This window comes from Lampetra fluviatilis, chromosome 54 (assembly GCF_964198595.1).
Source record: "Lampetra fluviatilis chromosome 54, kcLamFluv1.1, whole genome shotgun sequence".
Lineage (NCBI taxonomy): Eukaryota > Metazoa > Chordata > Hyperoartia > Petromyzontiformes > Petromyzontidae > Lampetra > Lampetra fluviatilis.
Genome location: NC_136328.1, coordinates 2,904,986 through 2,923,716, shown reverse-complemented (window position 1 = coordinate 2,923,716; position 18,731 = coordinate 2,904,986). Strand labels below are relative to the sequence as shown.

The following is an 18,731-nucleotide window of genomic DNA, read 5'->3' as shown; positions in this document are numbered from 1 at the left end:
GCGAGCTTTCGCACACACCGCGTACGGTTGCGTACGGTGAACTTCTTTCGCACCGTACCGTAGCCGACCGCGCTACTCGGTGGTGCCGGGGGTCGGGGGGGTCGGCAAACGACGGTGACGGGGGAAGCGTCGTCGTCGCTTGCGTGGGAAGGCACGAAAGCGATCCGCTATCCGTGCAATCGCAATATAAGCGCACAGTATGTCTGTCTGGCCAGAGCGTGTATTGCGGACAGAAGCCAGTTAAATGACTGGTGCTGCTGTTCCTTATCGCAAGCCTCCACATTTTGCGAGCGCACGGCTCGGATGAATCGGTGTGTTTTTGAGCGGAGGGTAGCCTACAGGCAGCTTCTATGAGAGCATTGCACAGCGTGCGTACGAGTGGATGACGTCGTTGTCCCGACAATCACAGCCATTCCTCGACTCGAATGCAATACCGGGCAAGGTGTTTGCTCTGGGCAGCTCTCTGGCAAGCAAATAAGAGGGATAATACGTGCCGCGTGAAGTTTATTCTAGACAACAAAGGTGCCGCTGTGACCCCCGGTTCAGTCCTCCCATCATGCATTGCACCCCCACCGCACGGTGGTCTCGCGTGGCCTGCAAGGCATGGTGGGGCGGGCCGATCAAGTGGTCACAATCTCGCGCCTCTTGCCGTCGCACAAACCTCCTTTTGCGTGCGGAATTTCAACTCTTAAACGAGGAGTTGGCATTGAGGTTGCGGTTCTAAGCGAACAGAGGCGTTCGGCAGGGAAGAAATGTCAGCGTGGGCTGTTTACGGGAGCCTTTGTATGTACGTATGTTTGAACGTCTTTCGCAGTGTACATAGCCAACCGTGCTAATCGGATGAGAGAGAACCCTTTGACAAGTGTTTGGGATTCTGACACAGAGGTGGTGTTCCTACTGTCACACCACTCCTCATGTTATACCTCCACTACTATCATACCTCTCCAGGCCGGCTCACCGGCACGCTCACAAACCACTCATCTGCCTATCGTTCCATCCGCCCAGATCACAACGATTGAAGGAGCTTAACAGTTTACGGCCGAGATAAACGTTCGAACGGGAGTGTAAACGTGTCATCGGGGAAGATGGGTTTGAGATAGGAATTCAGCGGTGAGATAAAGAAACACAATTCTTAGAGTGTGTTTTGGGTTTTGAGCTGAAGGCGAAATGAAGTTACGTTGACGTTGTGGCTGTGAAAGAGCGCTGGAATCCGGACGACGGGAAACTGACGGACGGAGATGTTTATCTCAACAGAAGCAGCTTTTGTACCCTTAAGAAAGGAGAAGGTGCCAAGGGAGAGAAATCTTTCCTTCGTGATGAGCAAATAGCAAGTCTGATGCATCACAACGTACCGCTCCCGAGCGAACCTCTGGAATGGTGGGTTTCCCCGTGCTTCTCTCCCAACGCGCGGGGAATCTCTCGCTCTCGCTCGTGGGGGGCGCTTCTCGTGTGCGTTGGCCGCTTTGAGGTTCATTTCGCTGTGGTTTCGCCCGAGATGCGTGGGCAGAGCAAACCTCCACCACAACCCCCCCGAACCCCACGACAACCCCCCCCCCCACCATCCTACCCCCGCCCGCCCCCTCTCACCACAACGGAACTACCAAAACCTCGACGGAGAGCCTTGCTTCACGACGATATCTCAAAAAATTCATTTTGGGGTGTTTAAAAAAAGATTGAAACAAAACACCATTGACATTTAAAACTAAAAACCACAAGGAACTGTTATTGTTGTTATTTATTTTTCGGCCTTATTTTTACTCGCATCTTGGCTACATTTTTGTAAAGCGATGTTAGTTGCGTTGTGGGACGTTCGTAAAAAGTAGGCAAAAAAAAACGGAACGCCCGCAATTGCAGTGCGTACCGTGGGGTAATGCCTCGCGCGCTCCCTGCATTCGCATTGAGGTTGCTGCTTTATTGGCCTCCGTCGGGATTTTATTGATTGTGGGAATATGTAATTTGATCTATGGCGCCCAAGCAACTTGGTGGAAATTCCACGTTTTCATTGACAGCTTGCCCAATCTATCCACAGCACGAAGACCACTGAGTAACGTTCTACATATTGGTACCCGACTCGTTTCATCGACCTTGGAGGAATGATGGTTGGGAATATGAATGATAAAAAAACCCGCCCATTGTGAGCCAAGTGTGTTGACCACAGCACCATTTGACCGGATAGGAAACATTTAGTTTTAATTGTAACGTCGTGCATACTATCTTCACTCGATGAAGAACAGGACTGTTTCCTGGAAATGTAACGTGGATCTCGTCAGTCAAGTGCGGTCTTTGCCAAATCGGACATGCAGTATCGTGCGTGAGCGTTAATGGGCATCTGTGTCGTTTTCATCGTTGACCTCGGTCGATCACCTGCTGGATGAGGTCCTCCTCCAAGCCGGTCGAGGAGCAATGTGAACTCCGGTCATCCTCGCAGCAGCAGTAGCAGTAGCGGCATTTGGCTGAGCCGTCGAACAAAGACGGTCACAGCATCGCACAGCGCTTTCAGGTGCGCTTCTGCGGCCGTCTGGAACGCCAATCCTTTTGATATTAGTAAGCCACTGGAGCTATGCACTTTCAAATCTCGATTGAAAGCTCACCTCTTTAGAACTGCTTTTTGTGTTTAGTTTGTTGTCCTTCCACCCGCACTTTCCGTTGGCTACGTACGGTGCGAAAGAAGTTCAACATACACACAAACGGCACCTTCCTTCGTGATCGCTTTACGGTATAAAAATGGCAGGGATACCAAATGGACCAAATTAACACATTCCTGCGGAGGGAGCTGGTAGGAACGTTGGGTTGCTCGGTCAATGGCCAAGGTCAACGGCGGCGTGGTGTATTCCGCAAATATGCCCGACTGTGAGGACGGGCACAAGCCGGCGTGAGTAGGTTAAACGTTGAGTTTTATAAGGGCACCACGGGGTGACCAGCCCCTCCACACCCAGCCCCACCCCTCCCACCCCCCACCCAGCCCCTCCCCACACTCCCCTCCCCACCCAGCCCCTCCCCACCCTCCCCTTCCCACCCAGCCCCTCCCTCCCCACCCAGCCCCTCCCTGCACGACGGACGGACGGACACAATAATCCCCTGTGGGCTGGTGTAACCAGGAGGTTCCTACAAGTATTATGATGATGTTCATCACAGCAGGAGCGAGAATTGATTTCGCGGTAACATAAATCTCCCATGGTCACGGCGTCAGTATGCCGTGACGATGAGAGATGGTTGCTGCTGCTGCTGACAGCTTGCCGTGTCACCGCAGCGTCGGGTCCTCTCTATTCGCCTTGGCGAGCGTTTGCACGCGTTCCGATGAGCACCCTCCTGGAAATAAAATAAAAATAAAGAACTGAAACGCCGATAACGATTCCCAAAACGGGGTTCCGGAGCGTGCCGTTCCCCACGGCGACTGTGAGTGGGCGTCATCTGATCTTGGGGAGGGGTGGAAATCGGCCTCGTGGCTACGCTGCTATCAACCGGGATTGCAGCCGGCGATAAAAGCACACCGTTGGCGCCACGGTGGCGAGATGTTGACGACCTCGACCGGTATACAGGAGGTCGTGAGCTCCATCCCGACAGTGACGCCTGTTGTATATTTGGAGTCGGCGTGTCTCTCTCCCCGTGGTCGCGTGGATTTTTCCCTGGTCCATTCGGTTTTTTCCCTCCACATTTACAAACAAAGTTGCGTTTTAGAGTATTTGGCCGCTGCTGTACATTTCCACGCGATAAGCCACTTCGTTGAGCTATCATCTGTGGCCAGGTCGCTTCTGAACAAATGCCACATAGTAGCCTGGTAAAATATGTGTAGTTTTTAGTTTCACATTGCTGTTGGTGTACAGCCACCACTACATTGAAGGTGCATAGCAAGTTCCAGCTTCCCCCCCCCCTCTCTTCGCCTGCGGCCTGGCCGCTCAGCCGTCACACGCCGTCCAGAGCTGCGTATCGCTCGGTGCCCGGACCTGCAATCCGAAGGTCGCCGGGCTCGATGCGATCGCCTTGCCACGGCAGTTGAAAACGGTCGTGGAAATTTCCTAAATCTCCCCGCCTCTGTCCACCCACCAGTGAAATTGTGTAGGTATGAACACACCACAGTTAGTCGATTGGCAGATCACGTGTGGTGCAAGGTGTGGGTGCTCTCACCTCTTTGGACACATCTGGCCAGCGTGGGAGGGTGGGCTAAAATGCCAGCAGTGGCACGAGTAAAGCAATTTCAGGGCTGCACCTTTACCTTTTAGTTTAGGACTGGCTTGCTATCCTTTTGCTCTCATGGCCTCTGTTTTATCCCACCGTTTCTCCCAGGTCTTTCGCGTCAAGGCTAGTCATCTTAACCGCGAAGAACTGCTTTACCGGTGCACGGTGCCAAACTGAATTGGTCTCGTACAACGAAGTGAGGAATCGCTGAACTGAAGTAGTTAACACAGACCTAGGGCTGTGAGTTCATACATTAGTCGTGAGTTGCTCTACACATTTGTTTTTACGCTGTCATTCAGGTTGCCGTCCTTGCCACAGACCCAACCGTGACAGATTTCTCACTCGGCACTCGGTCTATCATCAAAACCGTGCTGCAGGTTGCTGCGATTAAATTCAACGCGCGGCATTACCGGTACCAGATGTCGGTACAAATCAATTCCCGCCACCCGTAACACAGATGCCAATTGCTGGGACTGTCCGGGTCAAGCTGTCTGGATTAAAGCGGGCAGGTGGCAACCCCTCATTGTCCGTTGTCATCACCACCAGCGTAGGAGTTGTGCGAAAGCAATCCGATTAGCACGGTTGGCTACGTACGGTGCGAAAGAAGTTCAGCATACGTACAAAGCCAGTTTGCTAACCCTCCTGGGTTACTTTAACACGTGGTAGGCTTTCGCGACCAATATTATTCATAATAGGGGGGGGGGGTTTGGGTTAGATCGCGTGAATATAAATGTGTCGTTAAACCCGCCGCCACCCGACACGGCCAATTCGTAAGGTTTGCCACGTAAAACAAAACGTGTCAATTCGTTACTACTTCAGCACTAATCGGTCGTGTGGTGGAGGTTATAAACCCACCACAACATTCATGATTAGAACACGACGCCAGCGCTGGCGATTGCAACAAACCCGAGCTTCGTCATCCGATTAGCCAGGATTGCCAAGAAGTTTTCCCCGGGTTTCGAACCCTAAACAGAGGAGTACAGCCAGAGGTCGCAACCGGGTACCCGATACCTGTACCCTACCTGATACCCGGCTACCCGTACCCGGCCGGGTACGGGTACGGGTAGCCGTTTGCGACCCTGGTGTGGCCGGGTACGGGTACGGGTAGGCCGTGAGTCACTGGTGAGTAACCGTTTGTCACTCATTTCGGGTAGGGTACGGGTAGGGAACGGCTACCCGTACCCAGTCGGGTACGGGTACGGGTACCCATTTGCAACCCTGGTGCGGCCGGGTACGGGTACGGGTAAGGAATCAAAACCCGTTTGCGACCTCTGAGTACAGCTGATGGTCCTGGGTGACCTCCGGCTCGTTCCAACGCCGCCCTGAGCTCCCACCGTGAGATGGCCTTCACCCCGGCGTAAGAGCGGTTTGTTTCCTAACAGATCGGCCACATCTGCTGCGTATTAGCGGCTGCCACCTCGTGCCAAGAGCAAATAAAACCGAGAGGAATTTATTGCGGGACCGCCTGCACCTACTTGAATGCAACGCGTGGCCAAGCAAACTGGGCCCATTCATCCCCCAGCGCTCGCGGTGTAAAAAAAAAAGCGGCATGGTTTTATATAATTTTTTTGACCACTTGTGGATTTTGTTTTTTAAATTATTAATGCCACGTTGCGTTTCCATCGGTGTTGTTATCTCACGGAGGGAAATCACGGGTCCTCTCTGCTACTTCTCTCTTGTAAATTGTTCTGCCACGTTACCGTTTTATCATTTTAATTTGTCGAACAAATTTTGCGCCGCGTTTATAAAATGTCTCGTGCGTCCACCTGTCTGAGGACAACACTTGATGTGCTATTCCTGAAAACTACAACAACTCCCTCGAAAAAAAAACCCTGAACCAGTTGCTACACAGCGTGCTAACACAGCTTACTAACTCGGTTTCCTAACACTCCTTACTAACTCAGCTTACTAACACTGCTTGCCAGCACAACTTAGTAACGTGACCTACTAACACAGCCTGTTAACGCAGCTTGCTAACACTGGTTACCAACAAATGCTTACTAATAAAGGCTTAACACGTGTGAGGCTTTCGCGACCAATATTGTTCATAATCAACGATTTTTGGGTTTAGATCGCGTTATTTATAAATGTGTCGTAACCCTCCACCACCCGACACGGCCAATCAGTAAAAAAGTGTCACGTTGACAAAAGACAAATAGTTCACTGCTTTAGCCCACCGGTGTGTTGAAGCCACAACATTTACAATTTCAGTACGACGTTTCGCTGGTAATTGCATCCAGCATCATCGGGCAATTCGCCAGAATGGCGAATTGCCTGATGATTGCCCGATGATGCTGGATGCAATTACCAGCGAAACGTCGTACTGAAATTGTAAATGTTGTGGTTCCACGCTTCAACACACCGGTGGGCTAAAGCAGTGAACTATTTGTCTTTTGTCAACGTGACACTTTTTTACTGATTGGCCGTGTCGGGTGGTGGAGGGTTACGACACATTTATAAATAACGCGATCTAAACCCAAAAATCGTTGATTATGAATAACAAAGGCTTACTAACACAGCTTACTAGCAGAGTTTGCCAGCACTGCTGGCCCAGACCTTTCAAGTGAATTTGGCTATTTTTTGGGAAACTGAATACTTGCAGAAAAGCATTTCTATTTGAGGACAAAAAAGTAATGTTTTCCTGCATACCGGCATTTTTAGCGTGGGTTAGGTTAGAACGCAAGAGCAGGGTTGTAGATTCTCAGACCTTGCGTATGCTCCTGCGTGCGTGTGTGTGCCTGTGCATATCAGTAATCTGAACCGGTCCAAGATGATGAATCGGTCTTAAATGAGTACCTGGTGTGGTGCCTAAACATCGCCACTGGCAAGACAAAGGCAGCCGGGTGTGGTGATGGCCACCCATCCCCTCGCGTGTCACTGTGCCTGCCTTCGTAGGTGCTACTCGCTAGCAGCACTTGCCCAAACAGTCTTTTAAAGGCTCTACTTGGGGGATCTTTGTGTGTGTGTGTGGGGAGCGGGAGTGTGGTGGGGTTAGCAAGCTACGAACCAGGCAGAGACCCGAGTTTGATTCCAGCTCGCAGAGACCGCCAGTGACAAATATCTGCAACGGTTCGGGGAATCCCTTAGGTTCTCAAATGAGTAACTAATTAGCGACTCTCATACAAAACGTCGCTAAATAGTTACTCTTTTAGCACGCCAAGGTGCGTTGGAGAGTGAACCCGATTTGAGTGCGACGTTTCGCCGGCGATTACAACAACCAGCTTCGTCGGACGATTAGCCGGAATTGTGAAGAAGTCTTTCCCGTGTTTGTCTTACGCCTCCGTCTGCGCCAACACTTTCTGCCCCTGGCACCTCCTCATCCCTTTGCCCGTGCCTTCTTCGCACGGTTCGACCGCCCCGACTCTCTCCCCTGCGACCGGTCCCCCACGACCAATCCCATCGGCCACACGGCAGACGATGCCAGACGCTACCAGAACCCCCCCCCCCCCACAGCCGTTACCCAACAGACGCGGCCCCCATCGCGACGATACTACCGACGCGCATCGATGATCATCGCCAGACTTGCCCCCCCCCGCCGCTTGTCTCCGCGCAACTTGCACTCCGGCAATCAAGGCGTTACCTGGAATCTCCCACGTCAACCTTGAGCTCGGGAGGGAGGGATCGCCCGTTCTGCTTGCCTGCCCCCGGGGCCTGCAACTTCCTACCGGCAGCCATCAATGCTGCTGACTCCCCTGTTCAAGTTCAGGCTCAACACAATCGTTGCCACCCTCTGCCTATGAATGGCTGTCTCTGTTCCTATCAAGAAATTAATGTGCCCACCGCCTTCTCCTGTTCCCTCATCGTGAGATGTGGTTCACGTTCGATGCCGTGCAAATCCAACTTCTAATGCACGTTGTAAATATCAGTCGTTCTCCGTGCGCTATGTTTAATGTATTTCAGCCTTTGTACAGCTGCGTGGGACAAGCCAGCCGAAGTCAGGGAAAATAAACGTGCGTGTTGGTTTTTTTAATTAACGTGGTCTCTGGTTAGTCAAGACCCATGAACTCATTACATTTTAAAGTAGGGGGGGGGGGGTGGGGCCGGTGGGGGGGTGGGGTTCAGCACACAGGTGGCTGTGAACTCCACAAGTGTTAGATCCCCCAAGGTCTCAGTGGGGGTGCGCTGCTTTTTGTTTCACTTCCAATCACAATTCCACCATCGTTTGTTCATCCCTTTCAACTGCGCAATAACATTCACCGAAACCGGTGGTGACCTGTGGCAACTGGCCCGAACGGGCCCTTTGGGTTGGCGCCCCGACCTAAAATTTGGTTTTAGAAACATTGTCTTTTAATTTATTTATGCTGGAGGAATCCTAAGTTCACAGATGTCCAGTAGTTTCACAGGTGTCCGGCATAAAGGAAAGTAACATTTCCTTACGCTTTATCATCTGTGCCAGGATAGGAAGGATTGAAAGAGGATTTATACGTAGCAATGTATTGGTGGAGGTCGTCAAAAATTTAATTGGGATCTGGGCTGATTCTGACCGCTCCCACGGGGACTGACTTAGCGGGAAAAGGTGCGGTCTGGGGGCGATCTCGGCTCAAATTAATCGGTTAAAATCCAGGCTCAGGGTTTGACTCAACCCATCAGCCCTCGGGCATAGGAACGTGGAATTTCCACCGCTGGCTCTGCAGGGCTGTAGTAAACCAGGAGACGGGCAACGATGCCTCGATGCTCTTTTGAGCGGAGAGATCGCTCTTGACTTTTGACTTCCGCCCTGCGGCACGAGTAAGTTGCGCCGTTGAAACATAAAGTCCGTTGCAAAGCGTCGTCCGACACGTGGCAATGGCACGCGGGAGCCGCTTTCATACGCACTCGTAACAACAACAACAAAACGTTTTTCCTTTCATTTTGGGTCTTCCCGCCCCCCCCCCCATTTCCCGCCCTTTGCGCCGCGTAAATGGAAATATTTTCTCTCCGAGTGTTACGCATTTTTAAAAACATTTTCCTTTAAAGTTTGGCACGTGACCCCCCCGACCCCCCTCCGCTCCCCGCTACGACGGCCGTGTTGAGACAAGCCGTCGGGCCGACGCGTTGTCGGACGTCGACGCGGGGAAAGCACTCGCGGCTTCTGTGATAACGGTTGAGAAGTATTAGGTCGAGTATTAGTAGGTGGACTATTAGGCTGTCAGTAGGGTAGTAGGTAGGGCATTGGGTACAGTAGTAGGTACAGTAGTAGTTACAGTAGTAGGTAGGGTATGAGGGTGACTGGCAGGTTGGTGGAGCATGTGGGTCGGTGAGAGGCGGCTCTCCAGAGCGGACCGAGTCCGATTCCCGCTCACGGCCATCAACACCGGTGCCGAATATCTGAACCGATCCTGGGCCACCCTTAGGTCGACTCAGGCTCAAATAAGTGCCTATGGCGCTGTGTGTGGTAAACATCGCTACTGGGGAGATGGAGGCAGTCGGGCGTGGTGCTGGCCACTCTCCTCCCCTCGTGTGCCACAGTGCCGGCGTTCATACGTGCTAGCAGCACTTGCCCCAAGTGTCTGTTAACGGCTACATGGGGGGGGGGGGGGGGATCTTTTACAGGAGTAAACTAAAACTAAACAATTTCTCAGAAGCGACCTGGCCACAGAACGATCGCTCAACGAAGTGGCTCAACACGCGGAAACTCATAGCAGTTGCCAAATTCTCTAAACCAGTGGCTCTTAACCTTCACTTCACTGCAAGCCTTGCACCCCAGGGGGTGCGTGCACCCCAGGTGAAGAACCGCTGCTCTAAACGTACATTTCTAAATGTGGAGGGGTGGAAAAAAAACCGGGAGAAGTGCAACACCAAAGCCTGACAAGCTGCGGTCTCCTGTTGCGATTCACGCCGATGGAAAACGCGGTCACCGGTTTGGCAGCCCCTCCGTCCTGCGGGAACCTCGCTTCTCACGGACGTGACGCGACGCACCCTCGCGCGTCCTCTCGTCGCTCCGCTTGGTTTTCCGGGCGACCCGCCCGGCCTGGCCCGGCCCAGCTCGTGTACTTTCCATCGTACGGTCTTCACGAAGACGCACATTATTATTTTGGAGTCGCGCAATTGTGTGTAACTTCGCGTCGGGCTAGGGGTGCACGTCAGCGTCGAGAGAGAGGCTCCCAGTGCTGGTAAAGACCCGGTCGAGCTTCGGGGGAAGGGCTGGCAATCTCTCAGGTAACGCACACGCGGGCAACGTGTGCGCATTCTTAGGTTTTTTTCGGTAAAGTCATGTAGGTAAAAAATTAAAATTAATAAAAGTAGAATAAAAATGAAATAAAAATCACGACTTTTCGGAGGCAACACAAGCTTCCGTCTTCAGGTGGAACCGTCACAGCACGACTGCTGCATCAAGTAACTTACTTGATGCAGTCATGCTCTGACGGTAAGTTACTTGATACAGCTATTGTGCTGTGATGGTTCCACCTGAAGACGGAAGCTTGTGTTGCCTCCGAAACGTCGTGATTTTTATTTTACTTTTATTTTACTTTTATTATTTTAAATTTTTTACCTACGTGACTTTACCGAAAAAACCTAAGAATATGAATCCTTGCAGTCACGAAAGCTTCAAATCTAGAATTAACGTGTGCTTACCTGGGCCACGTGTGCGTATCTCTGCGCACGCGGGCAACGTGTGCGTGCCTATTGTAGAAATGGCCAGCCCTCCCCCCCCCCAAAGCTCGAGCAGGTTTTTTGTTAATTTGACCCAGCGTGGATAATTTTGGCCAGGGCGGAGTTTTTCATCGAGCTTCAGTGGAACATTCAATTAGGAGAGCAAGAGTCAACATTCCCGTTTTTATATCGCACAGCTCCACGGAGTCTTAAATACCACAACGTATGTAGTAAAACACACGAGTTCACTTTGACATCTCATCCGCGAAGACTGCCGCAACTCCGCTTTAGATTGGAGGGGCAACGGTGGCGAGATGTTAACTACCTCGCCTGGTATACAGGAGGGTTGTGGGTTCGATCGCGACCCTGACGTCTGCTGTATATTTGGAGTTTGCGTGTTCTCTCTCTTTCCCTGTGGTTACGTGGATTTTTCTCCGGGTCCTCCGATTTTTCTCTCCCTACATTTATAATCGACGCGCGTTTAGAGTATTTGACTCGTATATATTTCCACGCAACGATCGGCCGTTTAGTTGGGCTATCATTTGTGATAGCCAGGTTGCTTCTGAAAAAGCTATATAGTTCAATGGGCCTCATCTGGTAGTTCTTAGATGCAAGCTACGGCCTCTCATAGGTAGACTAAAACCCGAGTACATGGCGCAGCGTTGTAACGTCAGCGTCGAGGAGACAAAGCCACCTGAAGCGTTGAGGTGACCCCAGAACCCCACCTTTGTTCTATGCAGACAATGCTCTAATCGATGCCCGTTTAGTGTTCTAGTTTAAAGGTGAAGGCGCAGCCCTGCAATGTCTTGCTCACGCCACTGCTGGCGGAAGGGGTCTCCGCTATAGCGAGTGTGCTCTAGAGGTTATATTTGGCCAAGACGAGTTGGAACAGACGCGAGTTTCCAACTCCTCGCCCCCCTCTTTCCTAGAGGCGACAGCAGAATAGCTCTTCACTGACGGGTGCGCAGACCCACTTGCTGCTGTACTTCCATCTCCAAGCACAACTTGCAATCCAGTCCAGCGGGTGGGGAGGGGGTGGGAGGGTTCCCACCCTCGCCTCCCGAGTGCCGGGTCACCGGCGTGTGCCCAACCTCTTACCGAACGCAACCAACGAAAGAAGCGTCGTGCTCGAGTCATCTGGCAGTCTTCTTCTTGGTTCTTTCGGTAAAGTCACGTAGAAGAGAAATAATAAAATAAAACATAATAAAATAATTCTCACGACGTTTCGGCCACAACGCAAGTAGCCGTCCTCAGGTGAAGAACAGGTCTGCCGGAAAGACAGCGTCATTCAGACACCTGTCTTTCCGACAGACCTGTTCTTCTGCGTCATTCAGACGCTGTCTTTCCGACAGACCTGTTCTTCACCTGAGGACGGCTGCTTGCGTTGTGGCCAAAACGTCGTGAGAATGATTTTATTATGTTTTATTTTTATTATTTCCCTTCTACGTGACTTTACCGAAAGAACCAAGAAGTTGAATCCCTGCAGTCACGAAAGCTTTAAATCGTCTGGCAGTCTTCATAGCCAAGCGCTCAACTTTTGCCGCTTTGGATTTTGGTTTTGGAACCCCGATTCAAATTCTACTCACGGGGTCGGTACAATAATGTGCGATTGTTGTCGACGCCACTTTCTTATTGGAAGCCGCGATGGAGCGAAACGCGATTGAGCTAAACGTGTGCGAGCACGTGCACGCGCGCACACGTGCTCACGTGCCCCTGAATGCGCACAGAGGGCTCGTTTGTCAGAAATGTAAACAGGGCCTCGATTCTGCGCCCGGTAACTCGCATTCAACTGCAAGGCCTTGAGATCCAGCGTCGGGTTTATTTACCTCTGCTTATTTTGCTAAGGCTGTCCTACTTGGCACGCGCAACGGTAGTGCCACGTGGATTTAAAGAAGAAGAAGGAAAAAAAAACTTCCGTTGCCAGCGAAAATATTTCAGCGGGGTGACAGGAAGGGGGTGTGAGGGGGGGGGGACAGGGGAGGGATGATCCTCTGCCGTGCGTGTGAGCTTTGGCGACGTTGTTTTAGTTGCAGTGGCGAATTTTCTCCCATGGGGTAACCTGGCGCGGTCCAGAGGTCGTTCGTCCGCAGTCGACTGAAAGGCCGATGGCCTTGCGTCTACTCAGAAATGGCCGTGGAAAGTGAAATCGTACGATTACTCCTGAAGTTACTTTAATGGGCTTGTTGTCCACGGGGGTGGGGGCGAGGCAGGGGTCGAAGGGGGGAGGGGGGAGGCACACGCCTTTTATAATTCTCCGCAAAGGGTGTTCTTCATATGTCAATCAAAACAGCATTTTTTTATTCTCGGGGAGCTGCGGTACGGAAAATGACGTGGAAAAAAAAAAATTCGATGGCATCGTTTTAATTGTGCAGTCATAGGAGACGAGGCTGAGCCCAACATCATCGGCTCGCTACGCACAAAAAAAAGATCTACTCTTGGAAAAAAGCCGGCTGAATTTGGATTCACGGACACGGCGTTAGTCCCCCCTGAGCCACTGTTTTGAATGCCTGGCCCTCTGTGTCAGGGTGGCCGTGGGTGAATTAAGAGATAGAGCCTGAACCGGCATCGCGCTGTGGGAGAAGTTGAGGTCTTCTATTCGCCGGCGATCGCCATCCGCCGGTCACTTTGTTTACCTCAACGATTCACGATCGGCAAAGTCAGAGGTGCCTCAATCACTGCTGGAAAAGTGCCGATCTTCCAGGCACAGAGGGGGGGGGGACCCTTTCTTGACGATAGAGCGTTGGGTGCTTTTGCTCGTGGGAAGAAACCTGACTGGCCCGGAGAGAGGAACCCACGCTTACGAATCCGGGGCGTTCGCCATTACACCACGGGCAGCATCTACTTTCCGTGACAGCGCTGGAGAATTATAATTTGAGAAGGGCGACTGCAATGAGACATAGCCGCAGCTTTGTGCCATGTTGCCGTCTCTCCTGAGGGGCGAGTAAGAACGGCCATTCGGATGAGGCATTGGCAGAAGCCTGCACCCTTTCCGCTTGAAATATATTTTTTGCGACGCGTTGCTGCTACTCTTTTTTTTTTCCGGCGGTTTACCATTTTTTGTTCTTTCACGGAATAATGATTCTCTTCTCTGACTGACGCCAGTCGCACGATTAGTACTGTTGCACAGAAGAAGGAAAAAAAAACACAAGCGACTGAAATCAAAATATCAATCGGAGGCATGATGTTCTTTTTATTTTTTTGCCAGGGCTACAGTGCAGCCGTGGCAAAATTTAGCACGTGGGCTAAATAAAAAGTCCGAAGTGGAATAAAGTGTTAGTTGTTCCCTTGCTTTGTTTTCTTTCATCGGTAAAGTAAACTGAAATTAAATTACAACCATTTTGACGCTTATAGGAAGAGAAGAGTTTGCGTGTTTTGGATCGGTTTAGCCTTCCAAGGAAAAGCAATAAAGCACGTTATGAAAACATTATACGCATGATGTATATCCTTGAAGTATCATTTTGTGATTTCTCACCAGGAGGCAAAAATGCGTTCGGTCGGTAAACAAAGGCCGACGCTTCTAAAGAAATCGTTGTAAAATCGCACCACCGCATCGTAACGTGTGACGCGTCAAAGATTTTCTTTTTTATGCGGCAGTTTGCCTTTCCTGATTGGAGGATTGGGGTCACCTGGTCTCTTTTCCGTGTCTGGGCGAGGAGTCTGGAGTGATCTGCGAATGGGTGGACCGTACCACTGAGTGTTTTCTGGCGAAGCCGTTCCTGGAGTTACTGTGTGCAAACTTAAATGATCCACCAGCTGAATAAAGATGAGGTTATACGCCGCTCGGAGCGAGAAGCATCCCCAATGCCAATCCGCTTTGTGCGGCGAATGCCTGCCCATCCGACCCATGCGAGGTGTGAACGAGGCTCCATGGCGAGATGTTAACTACCTCGCCTGGTAGACAGTAGCTCGTGGGTTCGATCCTGACCCTGACGCCCGTTGCATATTTGGAGTTTTCACGTTTTTTCCCTGCACATTTAAAAGGATCAACATCACATGCTTAAGAGTTTTTGGCTGCGATAGATTTCCATGCGATAAGCCACTAAATTTCGATTTAAAGCTTTCGTGACTGCAGGGATTCATCTTCTTGGTTCTTTCGGTAAAGTAATAAAAATAAAACATAATAAAATAATTCTCACGACGTTTCGGCCACAACGCAAGCAGCCGTCCTCAGGTGAAGACCAGGTCTGTCGGGGAGACAGCGTCGCGAGAATTATTTTATTATGTAAAATTTTTATTATTTTATTATTTCCATTCTACGTGACTTTACCGAAAGAACCAAGAAGATAAGCCACTAAGTTGAGCTATTGTCACTCTTGGCCAGTTTGCTCCTGTAAAAGAGTCATATGGCATCAGTGGGCCCTTAGCCTGGTCAAATTGGCAGTTGCAACTCTCGTGAAATCCTGGGGGGCGGTGGACTTTTGACACAACAGACCAATGTGCTTGTCGGGAGAAGAAAACCACATGGACCATCTCTTGAGATACTCTGCAGCACCACAATGCTGCTCCTCAAGATTTGCCAATGCCAACCACCAGAAGCGGGGTGGTCCTGTGCATAATATTTGGAAAAGACCGCAAAGAGGTTGGACAGGAGACAGCACGAAGGAGACCTGGTAAGACGTAAATATCTTCTTGGTTCTTTCGGTAAAGTCACGTAGAATGGAAATAATAAAATAATAAAAATAAAACATAACAAAATAATTCTCACGACGTTTCGGCCACAACGCAAGCAGCCGTCCTCAGGTGAAGAACAGTCTGTCGAGAAGAGTCTGAATGAAACACCACCGAGCTTGGAGCGTCCATTTAAGCTGGGTTAGACGCTCCAAGCTCGGTGGTGTTTCATTCAGACTCTGTCTTCTCGACAGACCTGTTCTTCACCTGAGGACGGCTGCTTGCGTTGTGGCCGAAACGTCGTGAGAATTATTTTATTATGTTTTATTTTTATTATTTTATTATTTCCATTCTACGTGACTTTGCCGAAAGAACCAAGAAGATGAATCCCTGCAGTCACGAAAGCTTTAAATCGAAAGACGTAAATAATTCAGTTTTTTGGTAGTTGAGGATGCCGACCGCGATTCTCGCCCAAGCTTCTCCAAATGCGCTTCCTATTTTGACAAAGGAGTCACAGTTCTACCCTGTGTAGTCTCCTCGAGTTATATCGCTTAAAGTAGGCGCGCGTGTTGTTTCAGGTTGCTTGGGTTGCCCCGCTCGCCAGCCCCCCCCGCCCCCCGTTTGTTTTAAAGGTCCACACGTTGATGAAGACGTGTGCCGCCGCCACTGTTACCCTGGAGGTGTTTGTGTGGTTTGGGTGGGGGTGGGTGGGGGCATTTTGCTCGTCTTGGCCAGCGGGTTTCAACCAAAGTAAATAGAGCGCGCCTGGGTCCTCCCGTGCAGCGGTCTCGCCAAATTGTGTCATTTCATTTCAAATTTACTGGCTGAATAGTCAAAGGAAATCTGTGTGCCCATGAAAATATACACACGTAACGGCTTAACACTATATGCTCACATGTACGGATTAAAATAATAATTTCTTAACACATTCTTTTTTTTTTTACTACACTTTACACGACGACCTGATTTTCACATCTGCGTTTTATTTGAACGTTTCGTGAATGGCGCCGTTTGGGATTGTAATTTTTTGACGGCGTTTGAATGCCCCCGCGACAGCCGTGCTCCCCCCTGCGTGAGTGGGCGAGCGAGCGAGCGGGCGGGCGAACGAGTGAGTGAGTGGGCAGGCGAGTGAGCGAGCGGGCGGGCGAGCGAGTGAGTGAGTGAGCGGGCGGGCGAGCGAGTGAGCGTACGTGTGTCCACGTGACTGTTTTAGCTGCGGCGAGTGGCGGCACAGCGGTTAGAGGGGAGCGGCATCGCGGTGGTTAACGGGGAGCGCCGGTTAGTGGGGAGCGGCGGTTAGCGGGGAGCAGGGATGCAGTGGTTAGCTGAGAGCGGCGGCGTGGCGGTTAGCGAGCCGCTGCGCTTCGAACCCGGCGGCCCCGAGTTCGATTCCCGCTTGCGAGCCACCAACACAGGCGACGATTGTTATCTGAAACGGTCTTGGCCCTCGCCCAGGTCGACTCAGCCTCAAGCGAGCACCTGGCACGGGTGCGTCAATTATCGGCCACTGGGGAGAAAGAGGCGGCCGGGGCGTGCGGGCGCCCCTTTTGCGTCTTCACCTGGGTACTTTGGAGACCGACGTTCCGGGCAGTGGACCTCTTTGAGCAGAGAGGCCACAGCCCCCGGTTGACTGACCGTGAAAGCGAGAGAGCAGCGGGGGGGAAACGTCCCCCAGGAGATCGTCGCTTGGCGTGAAGGCTCCATCCCATGGGGAGGGCGGGGCGAGGGGTGTTGGTCCTGCTCCTCCTCGCGAGTGTTTTCACGTTTGGGGAAAGGGGGCAGGTGACGGTGGACGGGTTGGGGGTGGGTTTATAAGCCGCTCCGTTGAGCTGTCGTTTGCGATAGCCAAGTCGCTTTTGATAAAGAGATGTATAGCTCAGTGGGGCCTTACCTGGTCAAATAAAAAATAGTAAAAAATAGTTGTGTGGGGGGGGGGGCGGAGGGTTGACCCCCCCACACACACGTGCGGGCGAGGATAGGGCCGTCTCTAAATTTCGGACGTTTTGGCTCGTCCAGGATGCCGCTTGCTGTGCCCGCCTGCCTTGCAGGGCGGGCAACGCGCGTCACCCTCTTTGACTCGCTCCGAGTGACGTCGTGTCGCGCAACGGGAGCGCACGTGACGATAAGCGGAGTGGTTCCCTGAACGATTTTACTGGGGAAGGATGAGAACTCACTCGGACAGAAAGGGTGCGTGTAGGCTGGAATAGAGGTGGCAGCATTAATGCTCCACTCCAACGGGGATTTCTTCTCGACGGCAAGAGATTCAGCCAAGCTAAGATATTTTTTTTATTTTACGAGGTAACGCTCACTGAGCTATGTAGATATTTTTCACAGTCCTATCATGCTTTGCATGTCACAGTTACGCCATACTGTACTGATGAATCAGCACTCACTGTACGCTGTATCTTTAATTCCTAGAAATGATCAAATGGATTTTTTTGCTGCTGCCATGTATATGAATAATAATAGGGCCACAATACTGACTCATTTTAGTAGACGGTCTGAAACAAAGCTGTGTGCAGTCGGTTGAAGTCACGTGACATGCAAGTCATGATGGTAGGCCTGATCCAGGGGCGGTCCCAGGAGCCGTTTACATTTCACTCGCCACCGATATTAGCCGTGGCCGGCAAAACAAACTGGGATCGGCAAGTTTAAAGCGCGGTGTGCGCTAACCATGTGCCATCGCTCCAAACTGATACGTAAATTGCTTACATTTTATTTCAGGTAAAAGCGTGGCAGAGTCAAATCGTTCAATTCAAGTGCACGAAGTGGGACATCAGATAAAACTTGGGCTGCGGTTGAAATTAAATCTTCGACAACATTACCGTTGTTATTTGACCTTTAGGTTTTTGTGGGTTCTGCTCGCCTGCCACTGTTCGCTAACCACTGGCGTCAACAGTTGTGCGGATTTCATCTTGTTCGTCTACAAAACAATCTTAGTTTGGATTTGTAATGCATCGAAATATTAAGGCTTCTCTGCACGCTGTACAAACAGGGAAGGGAGGGAGGGCTGGCAGGCGGGCGGGCTGCGGAGTAGAAGGCTACCACGCAGAGAAGGAGGCCACTTGGTTTTAGATGCCAATGAAAGGGATTCATCGAGAGATTAAGGACGGGTCACAGACACAGCAAATGAGCAAGATCTCGAGGCAGGGATTGGCCAGGGCAGCATTGTCGGCAATGCACGCAGCCGTAGTCCTCCACAGCGTTTGCATGTTTTCATACATGTACCGTATTCGACGCACTTTTGTTCCCAGTATTATAAGCAAAGCTTTGGGGGGTGCATTTCGTAATCCGGTACGTGTATGCATATGTGTGTGTGTGTGGGGCGAGCGGTAGTGTAACGGTTAGCGAGTTACGAACCTGACAGCCCAAGT

General features: G+C 51.1%; 1 protein-coding gene across 1 annotated transcript in view; it reads left to right on the top strand.

Moving 5' to 3' along the window:
* LOC144949516 (nuclear factor of activated T-cells, cytoplasmic 4-like) overlaps positions 1-18,731 on the top strand; it is a 96,926-nt gene that overhangs the window by 34,185 nt on the left and 44,010 nt on the right. The window lies entirely within an intron of this gene.